Consider the following 10,466-nt stretch of genomic DNA (forward strand, 5'->3'; position numbering starts at 1 on the left):
GTCTGTGGCCGGCCCTAGGCTGCGTGCACCTCCCCAGTCTAAGCCGCTCAGGTTCGGTGCTCAGGTAGCCCTCAGAGGTGCAGATTCGGTTGGGACTGCATTTTGTGCCCTTCCCAGGTCCGAGTATCTCAGGTGTTTGGTGAGCGCGGTCACTGCGACTTGTCACCTTTCCTGTCTCTGCTGCTCAGTTTTCTGGCTGTACCGCTGGCGCCCCTTGTGAGGCAGATGGTGACTGTCCAGCACCCCCAGAAGTCTTAGCAAAGAAGCCTGCTTGCAGTTTGGTAGGTAAAGTCTCTCTGGGGCTGCGATTGCCCCTTTCCAGCCCTTACGGCTCTGGCTGCCTGTCCCTGGTGGGGGATGGTCTGCAGCTGGCTATTTCCGTTCCGTCCTTTGTTCTGTGCGTGGTCCTGGCGGTGTCTTATGTTCGAGCTTTTCGCGTGGTAGCTACAGTCTGGTTTGCTAGCCCAAGTTAGTTCGCTCTGGTTACGTGTGGGGCGTTCCTGCCTGATTCTTACAAAGCACTGCAGCCCATGCCTCCTGTGCCTCCCTGCCCTGCCCCTACTTGTTAGTGGCGGATGCAGGCATCTGTGCTGCTTTTCCACTGGGGGGGTTACTGTTGGGCTTGTAATCTATTGGTTTGAATTATTTATTTATTTTTCCTTCCTGTTATGTTACCCTCTGTGCTTCTAAGGCTCGCCACAGACTCAGCAGGGAGAGTGTTTCCTGGTGTTTGGAAACCTCTCTTCTTAAAATTCCCTTCCCGGGACGGAGCTCCCTCCCCACCTCCTTTGTCTCTTTTTCTGTCTTTTATATTTTTTCCTACCTGTTTTTGAAGACAATGATCTGCTTTTCTGGTTGCCTGATGTCCTCTGCCAGCATTCAGAAGTTGTTTCGTGGAGTTTGCTCAGCGTTGGAATGTTCTTTTGAGGAATTTGTGAGGGAGAAAGTGGTCTCCCCATCCTATTCCTCCGTCATCTTAGGACCGCCTCTTGTACTTTTAATTTTAAAATTATGGCATATCAAGATCATGTACAGAGAGAAGAAAAGCAGATTCTGGGTTAATGAATAGATTTTTTCATGAAAAACATTCACACATAAAAGTTGTTACTCTTTAGTAAGCATGACTGTTGCTCTAGTCCCCACACAGTACCTGCCTTTGTGACTGATGTTATGCCTTATCCCAGAACTCATCTTTTGCATTTAGTAAATAAACAGACATTTCACCGCAGTCTGCAAAGGGACTATGTTCTGTCCTAATTTATACAGTTTTCTCTTTCTGAATATGAAGGTAATTGAAAGCACCTAGAAATAGAAGCCCAGGAGAAGCCCCCCCAAAAAACAACAAACACTGACTGATTGGGGTCATACAATTTTTACAAACACTTGAAGAAGTCAAACCATAAATAACTGTGTCTTGGAAAATTATGATGATGGGAAATGTCCATACCATGATGGAAACTGAGATTCAATCCTAAGGTTCATGACCTCTCAGGGAAACCTGTTTAAATTCCACTTACAGGTCAAGGATGAAAGTTTTGCTTCTTTATGTTTTCATTGAGACCACTGTGAAGACAGTGTTTGAGAATCAGTAGGGAAAATTCTTTACCACATCTACCAGGATTGCAACATCTCTCTTTCTTAGATGTAGAAGTAATACTTAGAAATTTTATGTCACATTTTGACCAGCTGTTGAATGGGTTTTTCTCCATAGAGAGAAGAATATTACCATTGCCAGGATTTTCAAGAGATTGACACAGACTGAGAATTATAATTCACATTTTTGCATATTCACAGGTGATTTTAAATTGTGATGTAGTATGTAAAATTATGGGTGTTGTGATGCAGGCTACCAAGTTTAAGACAAGCTGTGGTCTATCACTTGTTTGGGTACATTTGGGCCAGTTCTGTGAACTTTTTGCCCTCAGAATGTTTATTTTTAATGGAGATTATATGTTTACAAGGCCAAAGGATATGGAAACAAATAAAATAATACATGTGGAATTACTTAGATAGGACTTGAAATTAAGTGTTGAATATATAGCAGCTGTTTGAATACACACATTTTTGGAGGGTTATGTGTTTCTATGCAAGTCTAATGAAATTAGAGCTATCATCAATTTTTTATCTTCAAGTTAAATCCAAATAACTATAAAATGCAACATCTGAGTATTTTTGTTAGAACTGGTTGATTGCATTTTATTTACTGTTTCTTGATATCTTATCATTTATCATTATTGTTTCTTAATTTGTTATCATTTAATTATCTTTCTTTATATGTTATATTTATCATTCTTTTACCACTCATCCTAGTGTTTTAGATTTAAAAAAGTGGACTACATAATGCCTATGTAGAAGGAAGCTGATTTATTTAGAGAAGTATTGATCTGTAATACAGTAGTTAATCTCCTACAAAAAGCACTAAAGAATGGCCCAGGAAAGGACATGAAGGGTAATTGTGTCTTACTCAACTGATAGAGCAGAGTTTTGTTTTGTTTTTTAGAGCAGAGTCTTCTGATTTTAAATTTGCTCATTTAATTGTCTCTATGTACACTTGATGTCATAAATAGCTTTAAATTTCTGCTCCAGAATTGTTCAAGAATATTTAAATGGCTGAAGTTACTAACTGCCTTAGTGCTAATTGTTGTGGCTTTTTCTCTCTCTTAATATGAACTAAATAACTAAGAAAACAGAAAGAAAAAGGCTCAGGCATCCATCAGGAAGGGCACAGGTAGGAACATTGAAAGATTATTTTTCTAAATTCCCCAAATAGTAAGAGTATATAATTTGAGACTTTTAGAGAAATCAGCAGAACAATATTGAGGGGAGAGTAAAAGATCTGAAATCTGAAAAGAACACATTTCTCAGGCCCTAAGGGAAAAGAAGATGCTTAAATAGATGAAAAACTAAACTATTATTGTTAGAGTAAATAACAATGCAGGATAAAAATGCAGTGGATTCAAGGAATTTAACTGGGAAGGTAATTAGAATGGGTTTTTAATCTATTATTTTCATGTTAAAATATAATTTAAAAACACAGCATATAATGACATCCCTATATTGACTGTGTGAATCACAATCAACTGGAAAATTCTGAAAGAGATGGGAATATCAGACCACCTAACCTGCCTCTTGAGAAATCTGTATGCAGGTCAGGAAGGAACAGTTAGAAATGGACATGGAACAACAGACTGGTTCCAAATAGGAAAAGGAGTACATCAAGGCTGTATATTGTCACCCTGCTTATTGAACTTCTATGCAGAGTACATCATGAGAAACGCTGGACTGGAAGAAACACGAGCTGGAATCAAGATTGCCGGGAGAAATATCAATCACCTCAGATATGCAGATGACACCACCCTTATGGCAGAAAGCGAAGAGGAGCTAAGAAGCCTCTTGATGAGAGTGAAAGAGGAAAGCGAAAAAGTTGGCTTAAAGCTCAACATTCAGAAAATGAAGATCATGGCATCTGGTCCCATAACTTCATGGCAAATAGATGGGGAAACAGTGGAAACAGTGTCAGACTTCATATTTTGGGGCTCAAAAATCACTGCAGATGGTGACTGCAGCCATGAAATTAAAAGACGCTTACTCCTTGGAAGAAAAGTTATGACCAACCTATATAGCATATTCAGAAGCAGAGACATTACTTTGCTGACTAAGGTCCATCTAGTCAAGGCTATGGTTTTTCCTTTGGTCATGTATGGATGTGAGAGTTGGACTGTGAAGAAAGCTGAGCACCGAAGAATTGATGCTTTTGAAGTGTGGTGTTGGAGAAGACTCTTGAGAATCCCTTGGACTACAAGGAGATCCAACCAGTCCATTCTGAAGATCAACCCTGGGATTTCTTTGGAAGGAATGATGCTAAAGCTGAAGCTCATGTGAAGAGTTGACTCATTGGAAAAGACTTTGATGCTGGGAGGGATTGGGGGCAGGAGGAGAAGGGGACGACCGAGGATGAGATGGCTGGATGGCATCACTGACTCGATGGACGTGAGTCTGAGTGAACTCCGGGAGGTGGTGATGTACAGGGAGGCCTGGAGTGCTGCGATTCATGGGGTCGCGAAGAGTCGGACATGACTGAGCGACTGAACTGAACTGAACTATTACTAATTTCTCATATAATTTTGAATATTGTATTTGTTTCATAAAGCTATTATATAAACTATTATAAAATAGTTATATCAGCTTTAAATTAGACATAGAAATTTCTATATTATTTTCAGAATGATCAACAATGTTGTTGCCAAAATGAATTGGAAGAAAACTGAGTAATGGTAAGAGTCAGGAGGCAAAATTTCCAGGGTCCTGTTCAGAGAAGGCAGTGGCACCCTACTCCAGTACTCTTGCCTGGAAAATCCCATGGATGGAGGTGCCTGGTAGGCTTCAGTTCATGGGGTCGCGAAGAGTCAGACGCGACTGAGCGACTTCAGTTTCACTTTTCACTTTCATGCATTGGAGAAGGCAATGGCAACCCACTCCAGTGTTCTTGCCTGGAGAATCCCAGGGACGAGGAGCCTGGTGGGCTGCTGTCTATGGGGTCTCACAGAGTCGGACACGACTGAAGTGACTTAGCAGCAGCAGCAGGTCCAAAAGATGGTTCAGAGCCCTCAGATCAGGTAGGAAGGGCCCTCAGCAATCTTCTGCACATCTCCAGTGTCTGAAGAACATAGCTCTCAGGGAAGGGAAGTCTGTGAGATATTTTCTCAGAAATATGAACAGAACAAGCTGTTTCCAAGAAAAATGTATGAAGGGAAAATTGATAAGGAGGGCTAGGCCTATGATTTGGCTATCTGTGGATTCTTTACACCAGGAAAATACTTACAGTGCAAGATTCTAAGTTATGTTAGCATGTTGGTTCCACCAGTACAAATTAATTACACTGGATAAGTAATAAAATTATCCTCAAACATCATCTTTTCCTGAACAAATATTTAGATAATAAATAATACAATGTTGTGGGGTTTAAAATTGATTTTTAATGTTAATTTTTCTTGTTATTATTTCAAATGCATGTTGAAAATAACGTCTCTACTATCTTCATACATTATTAATGAATAGGGTTGCTACAATTTTTCATTTAACATGCTATAAAAATTCTTCACCAAGTATGCCCTTATGTTATTAATTAGTGTTTTATTCATAGCATGTTTTGTTATTTATTTATAGTAGACTGAGTTGCATAAACATTTTATTCAACATTTTAGATATTTCTGAGTTTTTCATAAATGAAATATCATCTCCATAAAATTTACATCACTTTATTTGACTCTTAGAATAATTTTTAGGGTTGGGGTTACTTGTATAAAAAATATAGCCATTTTAATGACTCTAAAACTTTTGCTAAAACATTTCCCAATTAGATAATATGAATGAAGCTGTTTCATTGCAATTTAGAAGACACAGTTTTTTAAAAACCTGACTCAGAAACCTATTTTATTCTTATGATAGATTCTTCAGTGTACTTTGTATGTGTAAACACTAAAAGACTATCATAATTAAATTACTGTCTGATGTATGAAGGTAAAAAAAATAAAAAAATAAAGCTTATATCAATATTTCGCATCTTCCTGTTGAATTATACATTACAAAGCAGTTCATAGTAACTGTCTTATTTGACTCTCACAGGTCAATAGCTTGAACAAATGGTACTCTGTTTTAAGCTTCGTGGTTTCTTCAGTGACACATGACTATAAACCTGTAGCTTCTAGATTTTTTATATTGGAAACTGAACAATTATTATATTATTTTAATTAATTTTTCATTTTGGAATAATTTTAGATTAATAGAAAAGTTGCCAAGATAATACAGAGTTTCTGTCTACTCCTTAATTATTTTCCCTTAATAATTATCATCTAACCTTACTAGTAGTATATTTGTCAAAACTGTGGAATGAACATTGATTATATTACTCTTAAAGATGCACAAGATTTTAATCATGTTTCACCAACTTTTCCACTTCTATTACTTTTCTGTTCTAGGGGTCAATCCAGGACAACACAGCACATTTAATTACCTTTTAAATAATTTATAATCGTAAACCTTGTGATCATAAACTCTGAGGACACTGTCTTCTCCATTGCCTAAGTATTAACAGTAGCTTTGGAAATTCCTTTTATCTAAAAAATGGCAGTTTGATTTGTTCATATTTAATAAGCATTTGATTCTAAACTAGTATTTCTTAGACACTCCCCAGAATAGGGAAGTACAGAGCGTAAGAATTTCTTGTTAGATTAATACAGAGCCTTGCTCTTTCTCTCCACTGTTTGCATTATTTGATTTTCTTTGTAAAATGACACTACCTGGAAAAGAAGTGGACGCCTGAGGATCTGGGCTTCTTAGGTGATGTTAATGGTAAAGATACCTGCCTGCCAATCCAGGAGACAGATGAGATGCAGGTTTGATCCCTGGGTCAGCAAGATCCCCTAGAGAAGGGCACGGTAATCCATTACAATATTCTTGCCTGGAGAATCCCATGGACAGAGGGGCCTGGCAGGCTACAGTCCATAAGGTCACAAAGAGTCAGACACAGCTGAAGCAACTTAACACCCACACACGCAAACATGAGGGTCTGAAGACTATAAAATTGTATTCAGGGATTATTAAAGACTTAAAAGTGTTGGAAATTTAAATGATAACATATCTTCATTGTGGTAACCAATAAAACTATTTTATATTTGTGAATATGTAAAAGGATGAGTAAAGATATTTGTAAGCCTAGATCATGGTAAAGCATAAATTAGAAGTGAAAGGATTGTCATCTTTGCTCTGTGTCAAAGGCTCTAGGAGCTTGTTGGCACTTATGGCGCTTTTCTCCAGTGCATCTAACTGCATTAATGGTTTTATCAATATCAATACTGCCTTATCTGATTCTTCCAAGAACCTTATCAATAAGTGTTGTTATTACACACAATTACAGAATAGAATCTGAGCTCTTGAGAATTTTAAGTAACTTTTCTCATCACATAATATAACTTAGTACAAGAGCTTGGATTTGAACCTAGGTCTCTATGAATCTGAACCTGATGTCTTTATTTCATTTCATTGTCTCTACATATATTGATAGTCTTTACTCTTTCATAGTCATTAACTGATAGAATGATCTTATAAGGTTTGTTTCATGTCCTTGTTTGCTTGATGACGTAGCTGAATATGGAGTTCAGAGTACAGGTCCTGTTTAGAAATGTCTAGTACCCTGGAAACAATTTGTTTTAAAGTAAGAAAAAAGACGTGTTGTATATATATCTGTATATTTGCTAGTTTTATTCATATTTTCAATCATTTTTGTTAGCTGTCAGTGTCATTCATAAAAATCAACTCATTTTTAATTCTTTCAGAAAACCCAATATTCTTCTACTTTCTTATTTAACAAGCATAGATAGTATGTATATGTACACACACACACACACTCACTTGTCACTTAACTGATTAATTTCTCATATGTACAAGGAAGGACACAATCATATTTCCCTGGTTGTTTAGCAGTAAAGAATCCATCTGCCGATGCGGGAGACACGGGTTCAATCCCTGCATCAGGAAGATCCCCTGGAGAAGGAAATGATGACCCACTCCAGGGTTCTTGTCTGGGAAATACTATGAACAGAGGAGCCTGACAGGCTACAGTCCATGGGGTCACAAAGAGTCAGACATGACTGAGTGGCTAAAAAACGACAAAGGACATGGTCATTCTTCAAAGCGGTGTCTTGCTATAAGAAATGAAGTCAAAAGTTGGAGTAATATCTGGATGACTAATGGAAAAGCTTTCTGTGGGTAAGCTGTTCGGCTTTTTAAGTGACAGAAGAGTCACTAGAATCAGTAAGGGCATTTTATCATAAGCCAGCAATTTCACATTTTCCAATTTGACCCTCATTATAATTGTATGAAATGGGTAGGGACGTTATATGTGAATCTCCCTACATTATAGTAAGTCATATACATTTGAAACAGACACACACTTGTGAGTACTGCTTGATCTGATGGGCCACCTTGAATAAATACTTAACAGTTAGTAAAGCCTCAGGCTCTGACTATAGTCAGCATTCTGTTTCTGTTCCTTACCCATGTGGTTACTGTCAGTTTGTATCTGTAAATAATCTGGCCTTTACCTTCTGAGTCTACATCACTGTCTCCGTGTCCTTTATCAAGAAGCATCAGTCAAGCATGAACACAGGAATCATGCTATAACCTCTACAGTGAATAGAGACTCTAGAGAAGCCCCTCCTGCTCTGAAGTTCTTGATAGAAAAATTTCTGCTTCTTTCCCTGTAGAGTCAGTCACTTCCATGCTGGAGTCAGAGGTTCTGGGTTAAGTCTCCAGGGCCAGCATTTGTTATTTCTTTAATTTTATCTCTTTAAGCATGGGCTTCCTACCAGTAAAACTGGGTAATAAGATCTGACATGGACTGTTTCCTAGTCACTTAACTCTGAACACTGCTTCCTTGCATTATTTAACTTAGTCATCATAACAGTACATATTAGTAGGTATTGCTTATTTTTATCAGCTTCTATTCTTGTTGTTAAATAATGAGTGAAAAGAAAGCCAACTTAACACATGGATATTTATTATGTATTAGTCTACAGCAAGGTGTGTTCCCAATGAACATTCTTTCTTTTTTTTTTTGAAGAATGAATTAGTTGATTTTAAAGTCTCAGTTTTTTTAGATTTAAAAGAAATAACTAGGAGTATAGCCATGATCCAAGCACTTCTTCAATTTTGTCTTATTTCTCCTTCTATCTGGAGATAAGGAAGTCACCTGATCATGGAGGACATGCAATTGCCCCTTCTCCCACCCATGCACATGGCAGGCGTGACCAATAAACTGCTCTTTTCCTTTCCTCAGATCATGGATGAGGCTTCAGAACTCGTCTCACAATTCACTCCAGGAAACAGTACTATTAACATATGACCAGAGTTGGCAGTTTAGATAACAACTATTTCTTAACCCCACCCCAGGTGGATACCTACCCTTCTTCTACATTGAAGCTCTATCTTAAAACATTTAACAATTTATCTAAGCTTCAATTCTTCCTGGTATCCCCCTACCACCTTCAACAAACTTCTAGCTTTGTGTTCTCAATGAAAAAGCAAGCACAAGAACATAAGTCAATTTTTCACATGGATGCACCGATTTGTTGATGACTGTAATGGCTCCAAAAACTGGTCTGAGACACATTTGTCTTTCTTCTAACTGTAGATTCTACATGCTCACTGTGGTGGTACCTTTCACCTTTTCCTTGGAAATTATGCAAAACCAAAGCTTTGTAACTGAGTTTGTCCTCCTGGGGCTATCACAGAATCCAACCATGCAGAAAATAATATTTGTTGTTTTTTTGTTCATTTACATTGCAACTGTCGGGGGCAACTTGCTAATTGTGGTGACCATCAGTAGCAGCCCAGCACTCTGGGGCTCCCCCATGTACTTCTTCCTGGCTTTTCTGTCCTTTCTGGATGCATGCTTCTCCTCCATCATTGTCCCAAAGATGATTGCGGATGCTCTCCTTTGGAGGAAAACCATTTCCTTCGAAGGCTGCATGACCCAGCTCATTGATGAACGCTCCTTTGCTGGGGTGGAGGTGACTGTCCTCAGTGCCATGGCCTATGACCACTATGTGGCCATCTCCAAACCGTTGCACTATTCTTCTATCATGAACCGCAGACTCTGTGCCCTTCTGATGGCAGTAGCCTGGACAGGGGGCTTTGTTCGTTCCATGATACTGATTCTCTTCATTTTCCAGCTGCCCTTCTGTGGCTCCAACATCACTGATCATTTCATGTGTGACTTGTGCCCACTGCTGGGGCTTGCCTGCACTGACACTCACATCTTTGGCCTTTGGTAGTCACCAACGGTGAGTTTTTTCAGCATCTTAATCTTCTCCTTGTTGCTTGTCTCCTATGGGGTCATCCTGCTATCTCTGAGAACCTATAGCTCTGAAGGGCAGCAGAAAGCCCTCTCCACCTGCGGATCTCACATTGCTGTTGTGATCTTGTTCTTTATCCCATGCATGTTTACATATGTACGACCTCCATATTCTTTCTCCTTTGACAAAATGGTAGCCATATTTTACACCATCCTAACTCCCTTATTCAATCCTTTGATTTACACTTTTAGGAATAAAGAAGTGAAAAGTGCCATGAGGAAAGTGTGGGACAGGATAATGGTGCTTTCTAATGAAAAAGAAAACATTTAAAGTTGAGTAAAAAATTCAAATTTTCTAATCGGACAAAAATTTTATATGGATGAGCATTGTTTGACTGGGGATAAAGTAAGGTAATATTATAAAAGATAACATAAGTTCCAGGAACTAATTTAGTTTTCATTCTTAGATCACATATGAACTCTTATTTGGAAATTCAATATCCTCAAATGAAAATTAAGAAGACTTGAATTTTATGCTTACTTAGAATCTAAAAGTCAAAGAAGAATGAAAAAATACTCTCACTTCTTGCTACTCATTTGATATTTTGGAAAA

General features: G+C 38.2%; 1 pseudogene; it reads left to right on the forward strand.

Annotated features, from left to right (window-relative positions):
* The first annotated feature begins 9,239 nt into the window (after positions 1-9,239).
* LOC138092665 (olfactory receptor 4C15-like) lies at positions 9,240-10,184 on the forward strand (annotated as a pseudogene).
* Positions 10,185-10,466: the final 282 nt, after the last annotated feature.

The sequence above is a fragment of the Capricornis sumatraensis genome, chromosome 16, assembly GCF_032405125.1.
Source record: "Capricornis sumatraensis isolate serow.1 chromosome 16, serow.2, whole genome shotgun sequence".
Lineage (NCBI taxonomy): Eukaryota > Metazoa > Chordata > Mammalia > Artiodactyla > Bovidae > Capricornis > Capricornis sumatraensis.